Source organism: Mus caroli, unplaced genomic scaffold (assembly GCF_978045245.1).
Source record: "Mus caroli unplaced genomic scaffold, Mus_caroli_1 scaffold_9, whole genome shotgun sequence".
In the NCBI taxonomy this organism is placed as follows: Eukaryota; Metazoa; Chordata; class Mammalia; order Rodentia; family Muridae; genus Mus; species Mus caroli.
The window spans coordinates 34,830,468-34,846,270 of NW_028227264.1; the positions used below are offsets into that span (position 1 = coordinate 34,830,468).

General features: G+C 37.9%; 1 protein-coding gene across 5 annotated transcripts in view; it reads left to right on the top strand.

Moving 5' to 3' along the window:
• The window catches only part of Hs3st5 (heparan sulfate-glucosamine 3-sulfotransferase 5), a 294,266-nt gene that overhangs the window by 46,774 nt on the left and 231,689 nt on the right, over positions 1-15,803 (top strand). The window contains exon 2 of one of the 5 annotated variants that reach the window (XM_029482550.2): positions 1,943-1,998. The exons of the other annotated variants lie outside the window; for them this stretch is intronic. The gene's annotated coding sequence lies outside the window, so the exon portion shown is untranslated. The remainder of the gene's footprint in view (positions 1-1,942; positions 1,999-15,803) is intronic. 5 annotated transcript variants of the gene reach the window in all.

The following is a 15,803-nucleotide window of genomic DNA, read 5'->3' on the forward strand; positions in this document are numbered from 1 at the left end:
GTTTTCAAATCTGGTTCCTTATTCCCTCGCTGAAATTGTCAGCATACAGATGCATAAGGCCACTCATGGCTTGCATGTTCCCATGACATTCTCCCCTAGCACAGATGAATTGTTTTAAGTGAGTAAAGTGGAGTTATGCAAAAAACAGAGCTGTTCATGTCCTGTGTTGTATTCTTCTTATTCAACTCTTGCTAACGCTGTACAGTGTCATAATTCTAATGTTTGCTGATCGGTTGAAGTAATGGCTAACCCTACTAGTGGCTAGTAGTGTTATCATGGAGAATCTAGGGAATGTCTCAAGCTGTAAAATATGAGAATGGGTTTCAACAAAGTTCCACTTGCTGATGCTTACCTTTAGTCAGATTCTTTGTGTATTTTTTTTTTCTCCAAAGAACCATGCACTCCCATCGCGTTGCAAAATATCTAGTTTCACTCAGTGGGCCAGGTTCTCTTACCAGCTCCCTCCCGGAGGCTCTAGAAACTGTCACTCTTCAGCCAGGGATGTCATTGATGAACATTTTTAGTGCAGAGTTTTGAAATTGTGGTGCCTTTTAAAACAATGCAAGACGTTATGCATCTGTTTCCATATTCCACTTGCTCATCCCCTTAAAGATCCTTTGTTTAAACTCTTTCCACCTGGTAAAGCTTATGGACTGCCAAGCTTACAAATGCCTGCTCTTGACTCTGCCTTGCACTTTGACAGAAGTGATAATATGTGTTTGCATTTACTGTGTAGATATTTTATTAGTAGCTTATAAGATTCTAATTATCTGGATTGTATGAGAGATCAAATGTTGCAGCAAAAGTATCTTTAATGCCAGGGCCAGAAGCAGGAGTACATGGGCTGGGGAGCAGGGCAGGGGGAGGTTATAGGGGACTTTCTGAGAAGAAACTAGGAAAGAAGATAGCATTTGAAATGTAAATGAAGAAAATATCTAATAAAAAAGGATACATTTAAGTTTCATTTTGGTGTTTACTATAGAGCTATATTTACCTGTTTACTTATCAGAAATATTATGCATAAATATACATGACCTATAGGCACATTAGTAAGTGTGAGCAATTATTCACGCATTAGCATTTCCTTTTTTCAGACAAGAGCACATGCAAAAAATTTAGCTCAATTGTTAATGAATCTTTTACTTGAAATCTACTTACCACCATGAGTCACTGTTCAGTAAAGACTGCTGGTAATCAGACTAAAATATAGTTAACATGGGTCAGTATTTATTAATAGTTGAGTAGCATATAAAGGCCTCTGTTATAAAAAATATTAATACAGTAGAGTAGTTTGTGAAGAGTGAGATAAACTTCTGTGAATTTTATACTTAAAAGTATAGGAAATCTAATTTGTGTAAATATATTTTCTGTGCTGTCAGAGTTCTACCCAGTACATTGAGAAGTACATGGCCATTTAGCCCTCTACTGTTTCTGCCTTTACGATCTCTTCTATGGTTAGCTACTTGGAGCACAGATACACCATAGAGGGAACTTCAAAATCAAATAGAAGTATATGAAACTGACACATGAGATTATTCAACTAAATGACCCCCTCTCCCAGATGTGTCTGTTTTATTTGCCACTTGATGCACACTTGAAAAAAGTTGTAAAGGAACCACTTGGATATGGTTTGGAAATCTCTAACAAGTAGAGTATGGCTGCATTTCTTTGCCTTTATACAATGATAGTTTTGTTTTCAGTCTAAGTTCTACTTGTCACACAGTCTGAAATATGACCGGTCTCTTTTTCATATTTTAAAATATTACTTATTAATATTCTTATTGTGATAGGTTAATATGTTGTGTTTATTAATATTCTTGTGTAGACATGGCATTATCAGCACAAATGTCACCTAGAAATTGTGTGGTTACGATTTTAAAAGTATAAACTGCAGAAGGGAACTGACTCACATCCATATCTACTCCTCCACCCCTGTTTGCAGATGACAGAGTCAGAAGACCCACAGAAGACACTCAGGATTTTTCAGACTCTGAAATGGTGAGAAGAAGTACATCTTTACTGTTTGTCAGTGCAGGAAAGGATGTGTGTGGTCCTAGGAAGAATGTGGTCTTATTCCATAGCAACTCATCTCTAAAGCAGCAGTAGTGAGAAACAGATACATCTGCTTCCTATATATGACTTTCATGTTCACTCCTCTGTTGAGGAAGTTCTAGCTAACCTGTACATGCCTGTAGCTGTGGCAGATTGTAGTGTGTGGTTCTCTGGTCTTAGACTTATTTCCCTTGCCCTAGTGAAGCACTTTGTCTCTTAGTGAAGAGACTTGAAAAGGGACAATGGAGAGTAGGTAATTATGATTTAAAATAGTCTTGCCACTCGTTTTTGTTTGTTTTTTTCTTTTTGTTTTGTTAACCTGCATCCTTTATTTTGTTAAATGTATCAATATGGGGAAAATGGGAGAATAAAAAAAAAAAAAAAAAAAGAGAGCATTCCTTGAATAAAAAAAGTCTTTGAGAATACAGCAGGAAGATGTACACCAGACATGGTTGTCTTCAGCTTTATATGCCCCAACCTCCAGATCCATCAGAAGTAAATATCTCTGAAGACAAAACACACACACACACACACACACACACTCCATTATTACAGTGCTAAGGGGACCAAGGCGCTGCTATCTGTCACATTTATAATAGAATTAAGAAGTAAGGTTAAGAAGCACTTGCAAAAGTTAAAAATGACTACACAGTCTCCTTATGCCTTTAGTTGTTAATATATTCCTTATCTACCAGTTAGGATCATTTTAATCTTCATTTTGGTGTATACTACAGGGAAAGCTGTGTTTTCTGTGTAGTTGTTTATCTGTGCTTTCTGAGTAGTTGTTCCTTAATGGGTTCTGGACATGTGCTCAGTTAGCATGCATTTCTTTTGTTCTCATAGTAACTCCATAATGATAGTATAGATATTTCTTTTTTTTTATATAAGAAAACAGAAACTTGCAAGATTTAAATCCTGGCATGTGTCAAAGCAGTCTCAAACCCAGAGCCAAAGCACTTGTCTACTAAGCTGATAAAGAGGCCTTGTGTAAAGTCTTCATTGAAGGCTCTGATAACAAATGTAGAATAAGAAACGGCTGAATTCTTAGCTCCTGGGCCTGGCATTATGGATCTCTTTCCCAGTGGCACCATCCATTCATCAGACATTCATATCAATCTTCCTATGAGACAGCCCACCTTTTTTCATCCTGTCCACAGGAGTGTTATAAGAGCTTCCTAATGTCTTGCAGAAATCAGGTTTCCCCTAGACATGGCACAGACATTATCTTATCTATCAGCTGGGGAAGTGGACTACAGGACCCGAGATTCAGTGTCTGTCTAACATTTGGCCTCATAAATATCTGTCAAATTAATGATTGACTTGACTTTGTTTCCTGTTCTTTCCATTGTATTCACTACTGACCTGCAGCTGCTTAGATGCTTAGAGCAATTACTCTATTAGGCCTTAACTGTGCTGGCGTACTGACAGGTGAAGACAAAACAAGAACTCTGTTCAGAGCTTGGCTAGCTCCCTTGTATGAAACATACATGACTGTGGCCCTGTTTAATTAGCCTGCTGTTTGCTCCTGAGCCAAGATCTCTGACACCACACATGCAATTAGCAGTAGTGCTAAGGCACTGAGTGTCACAGTGGGTGGACTGAACACATGATTCCCATCCTCTCCAGAGGACAGGCCTGTCAGTCTGCTTCTAGGGGGCCTGAGAATGAGTGTCCATTGACAGTTACACAGAGAGAAATGCTCTGATGAGAACCAGGTCCCCAGCGTCAGGCATGAAGTTGAGGTCCCCCGGTTTGCCTTTACACTTGCTCCTTGATAATGCCATCAGCAGGACCAGAAGAAAAAAAATAAAACTGGATCATTTGCAACACTGTTTTGATGGTATCTTTTTCATGAATATTAATGTCTTGCAATTAAAAAAATGAGTCACACAGTATGATACATAAGGTATCTCATTTTAATATTTTTAAATATCCTTAGTAGATATGGCAGTATCAACATAAATATCATCTAGATATTGTCAAGTTATGATTTTTAAAAATAAAAATAAGTGGATTCCCAACAAGCCGATATTTCAAAAGAGAAAATAGTTAGCATCTGCTCTGGGAGACCATCTGGGATTTAAGGCTCTTTGAACAATGAAGGATTCTCAGTAGTGTCAGTCCTCCAAAGACAAAACTGTCCAGAAGCAGGAGATGGAATGAGAACCTTGAGAGAGTGGAATCCCTCTAGGCTGCACTGCTCTGTGTGATCCCCTGTATCAGAGTCCAATTTCAGTTTGATCTGCATCAGAGGGGCATAATTTGTTAGAGAAATTGCAGGAGAGAACTTCAACTGCTTAAGACCCTTTCTATGATGGCTCTAAAGTGGCATTAAATTCTCCATTTAGACCTGACCAACCACCAATTATTTAGATGCTCAGGAAGAGAGGAAGAAAGAAGGAAAGAAAGAAAGAAAGAAAGAAAGAAAGAAAGAAAGAAAGAAAGAAAGAAAGAAAGAAAGAAAGAAAGAAAGGAAGGAAGGAAGGAAGGAAGGAAGGAAGGAAGGAAGGAAGGAAGAGAGGGAAGAAGGGAGGGAGGAAGGGAGGGAGGGAGGGAAGAAAGAAAAGCTAAGGAAGGTAAAGAAAAAAGAAAAGAGAAGGATAAATACAAAAAGGAAAGAAAAGAGATAGGAACAAAACAGTCCAACTGTTTCCTCTGCCCTGCAGGGAAAACAATAGCAAGTTCTTTTGGTAGAGGTTACTCTGTACTAGCTGATTCACAGTGTTTAGTGTCTTTCAAAGGATGGCTTTTGGTTTGTTAATTAGATTGTACAAATGTAATTACAATAGAAACAAAAACTGTGTGGTGTTTCCTCTGTAGTGAATCCTTTTGGACTAGTAGGCTAGCGTGGCATTTAAGGAAAGATGCCATTTATAACTGTGCTGTGCCTCAGTGAAAACTGAGGAAATGGTGTCCCTGCACCGTAATGGTACAGCCGTCCCAGTTCTCCACACTTCTATAATGATTACTATAAAAGAAGTTTTATCACCTTTCATTCCTCATACAAGCTACAATGCTTGCTATTATACTCCCTACAGGGCAGTTTTGTATTTAAAAACTGTGATCAAGAGAGCAACCAGAGCATAAAGCATTTAGCTTTGATATAAAAGCCCATAGGAAAGTAGTTTGCAACCTGCAAACTATATCTTGGTTAAGCTTTCTGATTTCATTGATTACAAAGTATAAAATCTGTACATACAAATAGTTCTCTGGGAGGAGCTTAGTGACAGAGAGTTCTAGGACATACTGTTCTTCACGACCTTTCTGAGTACAATGCATAACATGCATTAATCTCATCAGCGAGAAATTACAGCACAGATTGTGACTTCATCTGAAGAGCTCTAAGAAATGGGGTCTCTGCATATGGCCTCAGGCAGGATCAAGGGGCTAAAAATGGGGGACACAGTTGGTGATTAAATCCAAAGTGCTTTTATACTGGCTGGAGCCATTTAAAAATAGCAAGGAAAAAGAGATGGGTATGATGTCTGGAGATTTTGTCTTTAATTTAAATACGAATATCCAAAGCAATTTTCTCCTCTTGAATTATTGGCTCTACTCTCTGCCGATTTGGAAGCAGCTATGGCATCACTTTTCCTACCCAAGGAAAATTTATAAATAGCCCTGATCAGTGCCCAATGTGAGTTCTCTTTTTAGCTGGTGACTGAATTGTCTTTGGAGTGTATATTTTTAGTGTAAAAATGCAATACGATATTGCCATCCTGACTATGGGCTATATTTGAAAATGTGTATGTTCCAGATTGAAACCTATAAGAGAATGTTAGTGAGAAAAGTCGAGTCCATGATAAAATATATTCAGTCATCCATTTGAGTACTCCATCAGTCTTGTTTACTGAAGAAGTACTGTATGCTGTACTATTCTAGTCAGTTAAACATAATTCTCTGTCTCAATAATTAAGCAAATTATTTAGACTACAAAGTTCATAGTGCAGTCTGTGTCCTTCAGGAACTGTAGATCTTTGCGTACAAAGTGGAGAGAAAGAGACCTTATTGATGCCACCTCCAACAGGACAGGACACAAGAGTCACCACCATAACAATTAATTGGTTTCATTATTTGACTACAAATTATATCTAGTACTCTGGTCATCTTGGGACATATTCTGGAAAAAGTTGGAGTAACGGTAACATAAATGCCTTCTCCACGAAACCTTCAGTGGTCTATCCTATTACAGATAACTATGACTCAGTTAACAAACATGTTGCACATCTGGATCTAGGTCTCTGCCTATCCATCCTGTCTCAGTATGGCAATTCAGGGCTCTAAGAACAAGTGGTCAGAGATATAGGAAGTGAAAATCATGGGTCTATGTCCTTCTGTTTTAAAGAAAGGCAACGTCTCAGAAAAGAATGCTTTTAGGGACCTTGTTGTGGCATGTGTCTACTTAGCTACATACCAACATACCAGTGTTATGGTTTTTTGTTTGATTGTTTGTTTGTTTGTTTGTTTGTTTTAAGAACCACATCAATCCTGAATATAATCGCAGCGATTGGTAGATTTTATGTACAAAACTAAATAAACTGGACCACTGCACATATTTTCTGATTTGAAACACATCCAGTGGATTTTGTCATTTAGCAAATGCCCTTGTGGGTCCCTATTGCTACTCACCAAATGCTGCTCCACTGCTGACTTCACTATTGCTCCACATTCCTTAGCAAGGATGATCAATGGTTCTAAAGACTGATGTGTGCATCCTTTGTATCACATATTCCTGAAGATGCCTCTGGTAATTCTCAGCTTTCCTAAGTTATATAGGATTGGATGAGTTTCTCTTATTGACCATGCAGATGTAACTGCATGCATGTATGTACATTGGAATAAAAGTTTCACTTGTTCTAGTGTCAGTAGAAGAGTATTTCGAGGACTATTTCCTGGGGATTTTTTAGGTGGGAACTGGTTAGACACTAGCACAGGGGAAATGTTCACATTTCAATATTAGCATACAATTAGTTTTACTTGGTGGGGATGGGAATGTCTTTTTTAGATGTAGGATATTGGAGTAATCAGACAGTTGGTCAGTTCTGCCATTGCCATGGTGATTTCTGTAGGCCTAGAGAAGAAGGCTCTTGACTTGGACACATGTTAGAGAATCAGGTGTGTCCTTTTTGTTTAGGTCTCCAGAATCACACCATGATGGAAATAGACAAACATTAAGTTTCTTATTCATCCAGATGCTGTCTTGCCTATTGCTGTGGTAAGACCCTGCACAATGATACATAGAGAAATTCACACTGAATCATATGGATTTTAGATGGTTGTGACTATACCAATGGCAGCCTCATTTATTTTTTTTAAAGATGTCATGGCATATGTTCACTGTATAGTAATAAGTTTCATCTGATATGTCATTCCAGTATCTCCTATACTTTGCCCATCTTCATACCATATTGTCCTGTCCTGTCCACTGTTTTTAATAATAATTCCTTTGTACTTCTGTGTCATATTTATATGTGTACATAAAATAAGTTAAACCTATAGTATAGAGTCTTATGTGGGAAGGTTGTGTCTACATCACCTGCATAGGCACTGAATGAGGTGAGAGGCTCTCAAAGCTAAGACATTGAGAAAGATAATCGGCATTTCTATAACCAAATATTTTCATTTTTCAAATAAAAATAAAGATGATAATCTGTTTGATAAAATTAAAGATATATAAATAATTCAGAGCCAAGACTGGTTTGAAGTGAATGTTCAATATTGTTAAAGTTATATTATTACTATTCATGTAGAAGAGATTAGCTCTCAAAGTAACATTAAAAGTGATCATTTGAGGCTGGGCAGTGGTGGCGCACGCCTTTAATCCCAGCACTTGGGAGGCAGAGGCAGGTAGATTTCTGAGTTCGAGGCCAGCCGGCTCTACAGAGTGAGTTCCAGGACAGCCAGGACTGCACAGAGAAACCCTGTCTCAAAAAAACAAAAAAGAAACAAACAAAAAAAGTGATCATTTGCTTCTTTTTTAATGGTGTGATTTTCCTAATGTGTCTAAAGTATATATGAATACAGCTTGCAAATGTGATTTAAATAGAGAACAAAAACTAATACTTAGGGTAGAAATACTTTTGTTCCATTCACCTTTAATGCCTTCTGAAAAGAAGTTACTGTGCATCACCCTGATATTTGTTTCATTTTTATTTTTCTTCTCTGTGCTGCAATATTAATTAATAAGATCTCAACAGCTCCACAAGGGATTGTTAGTGAGCAAAAATGAAAGTTTTATTTAAAAAAAAACATTACATTCTGTATTTATATATTATTTTGTGTAGAAGGCAGGAGGAGCACATGCCATAGCGCAGATGTGGCAGTCAGATGAAAACAGGCAACAGCTGGTTCTCTCCCTTTCCAATCCAAGGATTATATCAGGCCATGGAGTTTGGTAGCCTTTGCCATCTAAGCCAGCTCATCCATCTACTCCCAGGAAGAAAGCATTGTAATGAATAGTAAGCCATCTGACATATAAGACATCAGTTATTTGGACTTTCTACCTTGCTTTCTAAAGTTAAGTACATACATATTTATTTTAACTTGAAGTAAGGCACAGAAAAATGTAAAACAAAAAATTGTCAGATTAAGGAAAAAATATTAACTCTTTGTTGATTCAAGGTGCAACAATAAAACAAAAGAATCAAAATCAGCAATTAATACACTTGACTGAAAAGAAACACAGGTTCCTTTCTGAGAGAATGACCACATGTCTATTGTGTTAAGCAAATTAAACAATACAGTATGATGTATTTGGCTAATACCCATTGAATTATTTTCAAGTACTATGTTGAGAAGAACTCTTATTGTGAAGATTCCACTTTGCAGAAAGTCTAAAACTGCACAGCACATTGTCTTGACTAGACTATGGTGCTGTCAAGCAGGTCTTAGAGATGACTCATGTGACCATTGATGGAAATCCCCATGTCTCCCTCTTCTTTGAGGCTGTAGACTACTATGCTACTTTATGATGCTGGGAGTCTGACTGTTGGGTTAGTTCTATCAGTGGAACAATGAAGTGCTTATGTTTCTATAACTTGTTTATTTCACTTAGTATGGCCTCCTCAAGGTTCACTATGATGTCACCAATGAAAGATTTTCTCTCTTTTTAAAAGCCAAATAACATTAAGATAGTGTAAGTGTGTGTGAGAGTGTGAGTGTGTGTTCAAATTTGTGTGTTGTAATTGTATGGTGTATGTTTATGTTGTGAATTTGTGTGAGTTTGAGAAATGTGTATGTGAATGTCAGTCAGTGTGTGTGAATGTCAGCGTGTGTGAGTATGAGTATTGTTGCGAGTGGGTGATGTGTGTTTAAGGTGTGTGTGTGTTGTACATGTGTGTGACTGCAAGTATGTGAGAGAGAATGTATATGTGTGTGTGTGTAAATGTAAGTGTCTGTGAATATGTGTGTGAATGTGTATACTGTGAGTGTATGGTGTATGTTTAGGGGGTATGTGTATGAGTGTGTGTGTGAGTGTGTGTGTATATGTGTGTGTGTATGTGTGTGTGTGTGTGTGTGTGTGTGTGTGTGTGAGAGAGAGAGAGAGAGAGAGAGAGAGAGAAACTGTTTATTCTTCTAAAGTCCTTCAATGAACAGAGTCCAATAAGCAGGTCTCTTTGAAATCCTAATAGCAATGTGTTTTCATCAAATGCCAGTCAATCTACATTACTGTGTGCCATCATTTTGTCATTTCAGAGGACTTGTTAGACTCCAATAGTTACCTGATTAGAAGCATCATATTATTTCATTCTTCTTATATCTGTTGAGGTCTGATTTGAGACCAATTATGTGGTCAATTTTGGAGAAGGTACCATGGGGTGTCGAAAAGAAGGTACATTCTTTTGATTTAGGGTGAAATGTTCTATATACAGCTGTTAAATCCATTTGGTCCATAACTTCTATTAGTTTCGCTGTGTCTCTGTTTAGTTTCTGTTTCCCTGACCTGCCCGTTAATGAGAGTGGGGTGTTGAAGTCCCCCACAACTATTGTGAGGTGCAATGTGTGATTCTAGCTTTAGTAACATTTCTTTTATGAATGTGGGTGCCCTTGCATTTGGAGTATAAATGTTCAGAATTGAGAGTTCTTGGTAGATTTTTTTCTTTGATGAGTATGAAATGTCCTTCCTTATCTTTTTTGATGACTTTTGGTTGAAAGTCAATTTTACTTGATATGAGAATGGCTACTCTAGCTTGTTTCTTGGGACAATTTGCTTGGAAAATTGTTTTCCAGCACTTTATTCTGTGGTAGTGTTGTCTTTGACACTGATGTTCATTTCCTGTATGCAGCAAAAAGTTGGGTCCTGTTTATGTAGCCAGTCTGTTAGTCTATATCTTTTTATTGGGGAATTGAATCCACTGATGTTAAGAGATATTAAGGAGCATTGACTGTTGCTCCCTTTTATTTTTGATGTTATTTTTATGTTTGTGTGGTTATCTCCTTTTGGGTTTGTTAAAAGAAGATTATTTTCTTGCTTTTTCTATGGTCTAGGTTCCCTCCTTGGGTTAGCGTTTTCTATCTACTATCCACTAAAGTGCTGGATTTGTTGAAAGATATTGTGTAAATTTGGTTTTGTCATAGAATATCTTGGTTTCTCCATCTATGGCAATTGAGAGTTTTGCTGGCTATAGTAGTCTGGGTTGGCATTTGTGTTCTCTTAGGGTCTATATGACATCTTCCCAGGAACTTCTAGCTTTCATAGTCTCTGGTGAGAAGTCTGGTATAATTCTGATAGGTCTGCCTGTATATGTTACTTAACCATTTCCCCTTACTTTTTAAAATATTCTTTCTTTGTTTAGTGCATTTGGTGTTTTAAGTATTATGTGACTGGAGGAATTTCTTTTCTGGCCCAATCTATTTGGAGTTCTGTAGGCTTCTTGTATGTTCATGGGCATCTCTTTCTTAAGGATAGGGAAGTTTTCTTCTTTAATTTTATTGAAGACATTTACTGGCCATTTAAGTTGGAAATCTTCATTCTCTTCTATACCTATTATCCATAGGCTTGGACTCTCATTGTGTCCTGGATTTCCTGGATGTTTTGAGTTAGGATCTTTTGGCATTTTTCATTTTCCTTGACTGTTGTGTCAATTTCTATGTTATCTTCTGCACCTGAGATTCTCTCTTCTATCTCTTGTATTCTGTTGGTGATGCTTGCAGCTATGACTCTTGATCTCTTTCCTAGATTTTCTATCTCCAGTGTTATCTCCCTTTGTGATCTCATTATTATTTCTATTTCCATTTTTAGATCCTGGATGGTATTGTTCAGTTCCTTAATCTGTTTGGTTGTGTTTTCCTATAATTCTTTAAGGTATTTTCATGTTTCCTCTTTAAAGTCTTCTACCTGTTTTCCTGTGTTCTCTTGTATTTCTTTAAGGAAGTTATTCATGTCCTTCTTAAATTCCTCTACCATCATCATGAGATATAATTTTGAATCAGAGTCTTGTTTTTCTGGTTTGTTGGGGTAGCCAGGGTTCACTCTGGTGGGAGAACTGGGTTCTGCTTATGCCAAGCAGTCTTGGTTTCTGTTGATGTTCTTGTGCTTCCTTTTCAACATATGATTATATCCAGTGTTAGCTGGTCATACTGTCTCTGACTTTGGCTTGTCCCTCCTATAAGCCTGTGTTTCAGTACTCCTGGGAGACCAGTTCTCTTTACGAGTAATTTATGTATCGAGAGCTGTGGTACAGGGTCATCTCTGGGGTGCAGATAGAGACCAGAAGAATCATGTTCCTAGCTGATCCTTGGTTCCTGTGTCCTGATGACTCTGTGAGGGTCACTCTTGGGCCAGGAATTCGAAGAGATGTGGTGGTCTTAGCTGTGCTTGTAGATGTGTAGGCCTTCATGGGAGACCAGCTCTCTCCTAGTGGTATTTGTGTATGTAGCTCTATGGTACAGGATCATTTCTGGGTGCATATGGAAATGGGAAGGCTCCCATTCCAGCTGTCCCTCGGTTCCTGTGTTCTGAAGGTTTCAGGCAGGTTTCTCTGAGCAGCATTGGTGGTCCTACCTGCACTCACAGGCCTGTCCACACTCCTGAGAGGCCTGCTCCTTCCAGGCTCTATTTAGGTATGTAGCCCTGGAAGATGGAAATCAGAAGTGAGACTTGCTCTTTTTAACATGCTTTTAATATTTGACAATAAAAACTAAAAAGATTGGTTGATTTTTTTAAAAATCTATGCAATAGTAGTCTAAATATGCTTTTTCCCCTGCGTTTCTGCCTTGAGTTATCCACTTCTTTCTGGGAAAATAAACAAACAACAACAACAAAAGCACCTGTGATACTCTTTGCAGACTTCCCCTCCTCTGATACCTTAAAACAGGCCCCAGCAGCATGTGTCAGCCAGTCACTTGTACCACAGCTCTCAATTATGTGTGAGAACACTCCCGTATATCTGTGTGTCTCTTTAATGATTTTCAGGGATCGCATTCCTCACTGCCTTTTTGCTTTTCTCTTCATGAATCAGATTTCATTTGTAGGGAGGGAAGAGAGTTTGGCACTGTGAACTTTATTTCTATTCAATCAACTGGAACAGAAAGTGTGATAAGGATACTCACTTTGTGACATGAATATGACTGTAAAGTCCTGAATTCATACTTGTGATTTTGAAAAAAAAAAAACCTAGTCGATGTAATTCTACTGTATTAATGGACTCTCTTATTAGTGTTTACATTGTTACTACTATGTTTTTAATAGAAAACTAAGCCTGTGAGGCTTTGAAAGTACTGAGTGACCAGCCAAGGCCTGAGACTGCAATGATTCATAGTCCAGGAATAGAAGTTTGTTAATACACTCTGCTGAATAAGTGATGCTGAGTATTTTGATATCGAGTTTGTTGAAAAGTCAAAATGACAACTCAAAATCTAGATTCCCCCCCCCAAAAAAAAATAGAATAAGGGAGCCACAGGATTGGATTGAGGATTTTAACAAATCCTTGAGAAGACTAGTCAAAACATGAAATTTGGAGTTTTTATTTATACAGTATGCAATAAAACAACTGTTTATTTTTTTTTTTAAGATGAAGATGAAGTTAAGGCAAGAGTCCATTGCTTCTCATTAGTAACTCTGTAGCATCAAGAGGAAAACTGAAGTGTTATATTACTGACTGCAGTTTTAGGGAGAAAAAAAAGCAACAATTATTTAGCTTGGTTTTGGAAGAAATATGCATAGAGGTTCTGAGGATGCCTATCAAAGCATATACATTATGTCTCCCTCCTATGAAAAAGAAATTTAAGTAAGAGCGAGTTGTACTACAGAAATGTCCACTGGGAGAGTTTTCTGCCCATGATTTCTATCAAAAAATGAGCTCGGTAAGTGCTAGTCATTTTTTTCTTGGTTCCTGCCTTACAAAAGGAAGAGAAGGAGATGAGAGAAGACAGGAAAGGAGGCCAGAGGAGAGAGAGAAACCAGATCCACAGAATGCAAACAGCCCCACAAGCACCTCCAAGAGCAAGCTGCACATTCAGCACAGTGTATTAACATGAACTTGAATAATTCAAACTTCCAAACCACAGGAAGAGGCTTTCCAGTGGGAGGAAAAGGCCCCCGTAATTAAAGTTTCTCCAGCACACGGAGGCAGCTGCTTCCTCCAACAGACCAAGAAAATTGGACATGGCCTAATAGCCTAGAGAACAGGGAGCTGTGGAGGGCATTGTTGGAGAAGTGTTAGGTTTATTCTGGTGTTCTCCAATTATAAAGTCAATTCTCTGGATACCAGCTTCTTTTACATATTAATGGCCTAACCCCTGGCATATGGCAAGAATTCAGGATTCAACTCTGAGAGTCTGCCTGAAAATGGAATCTTCAGTTCAAAGATGCAAAAATGCCAGTGGCTGTACATTACAGTTTTGAGAGGACCTGGAAAATGCACAGGTTAGGATTGTTTTAGATTTTGGAATGGTTGTTTTCGTTTTATTTTTTTGTGTCACAACAAAACTTATTTTAGAATGACTTGTTTCTTCAATAATATCTCCACATATGAAACTTATGGTTTCGAAATATGGAATGGATAGATAGATAGATAGATAGATAGATAGATAGATAGATAGATATAGATAGACAGACAGACAAATGATGTAGATAAACAAATATACATCCATACATATGCTTGTCTCAAATTCATGATCTTCTGGTTTCATTGCTGCCTGATGGAGTTACTAGGACTGCCATCCCCTGCCACTTATGATGCCTGGATATGGTACTTGAGAGTACTTCTGCACCACAGAAAAATTTCAGTAGCTCACGCCTGCCTTCAAACTATAAAACCCCAAGTGATTTCAGTTCATATCATCAGCACCTTGCTTTTCTGGAACCAGCGCTAGTTTTCCCCTCCAGGGAATTTCCTGCTTCCGATGTACTGCCATCTCCTGGTGTCTTCAGCAAGAATGCCAATCAACATTCTTTTTTTGTCTAGGATTGAACAGAGGAGTACAAGGCTTATCTGAAATAAACAATTCAGTGTTTTCCTGGGGTCTTGCCACACTGTGAGGAGCTAAAACACACAGTGCTGTTCCCCAGGGAACCTCACATAATGCCTGGACTCAGAAAGGTGGTAAGAGCAGTATTTTCCTTCTTGACAGCAGATTTAGAAGCTTACCTCTCTTCAAGTTTGATTTCCTACTCCCTCACCACCCCTAATGCTAGGGCAGTGGCTGTTGTTTTTCAAGTGGCCACAGGAGATTGCAAAATAGAAATGGGAAGCAAAGAATTGGATGGTAATAGCTCCAGAGAGAAAAGATGCTTATTATTGTCAAGCTATTTAAAAGCTGACCAGAAAACTTGCATGGCTTTTCAAAGGAAATTTCAATTCCTTCAGGGTGCATGAAAATGTTCATGGCAAAACTCTGTTACATAGGACCAACAGTACAAGGAAAACCTCTTATGTCTTAGAACTACACAGATGATGTGTGAGTTATCTTAATCCATCGTTTTAAGGAGTTTAAGGAATGCCATTACATGCTACTGTGTAAATTGTTCTGTTGACAGAGATGTGGTAAGATTGAATGAATCACTGAGAGGTACTGATCGGTATCATTGGGGAAATGGCCTATCATAAAGTCTAGAATATGTTTTCTGATTCTGAATTTGGAAATTAAACTTTAAGCCCTTGTTTTTATCCTGAAAAAAAAATGTTGCTTAGTAAAAACTTTGCCAAATTTAGAAGATTACAAAGTTACTTAAAGGCACAGAAATTTCTCCCAGGATCAAATGCCATAAAACCAGTAATCTAAAACCCGACATTGACAAGTACCTTGTAACCTAGCAATGACTCTAAGTCTCATGACGATTATTTATTACTTGTTATAATTCTTAGAGGCTCTGTCTAAAGCTAGTGGCACCCTACTTTGCTTTTAATACTGAACTATGAATAAGCAGGTCACATTATCTTCAAAGGTATACAAATTTAAAGTGGATCTCTAAAGACTCCTTCAAATGGGAAGAGAATAAACAATATTTATTGCCTTCATGTGTTTGTTTGTTTTGGGTTTTTTTTGTTTTTTTTTTGTTTTTTTTTTTTTTGTGTGTGTGTGTTTTTAAGACAGGGTTTCTCTGTATAGCTCTGGCTGTCCTGGAACTCACTTTGTAGACCAGGCTGGCCTTGAACTCAGAAATCTGCCTGCCTCTGCCTCCCAAGTGCTGGGATTAAAGGTGTGTGCCACCACGCCCAGCTTCATGTGTTTTTAAAAATCATACTTTTTGAAATCTTTCAAAATTGTACTGAGATAAATGCTACATATTCCATTCATCCTGCAAAAGG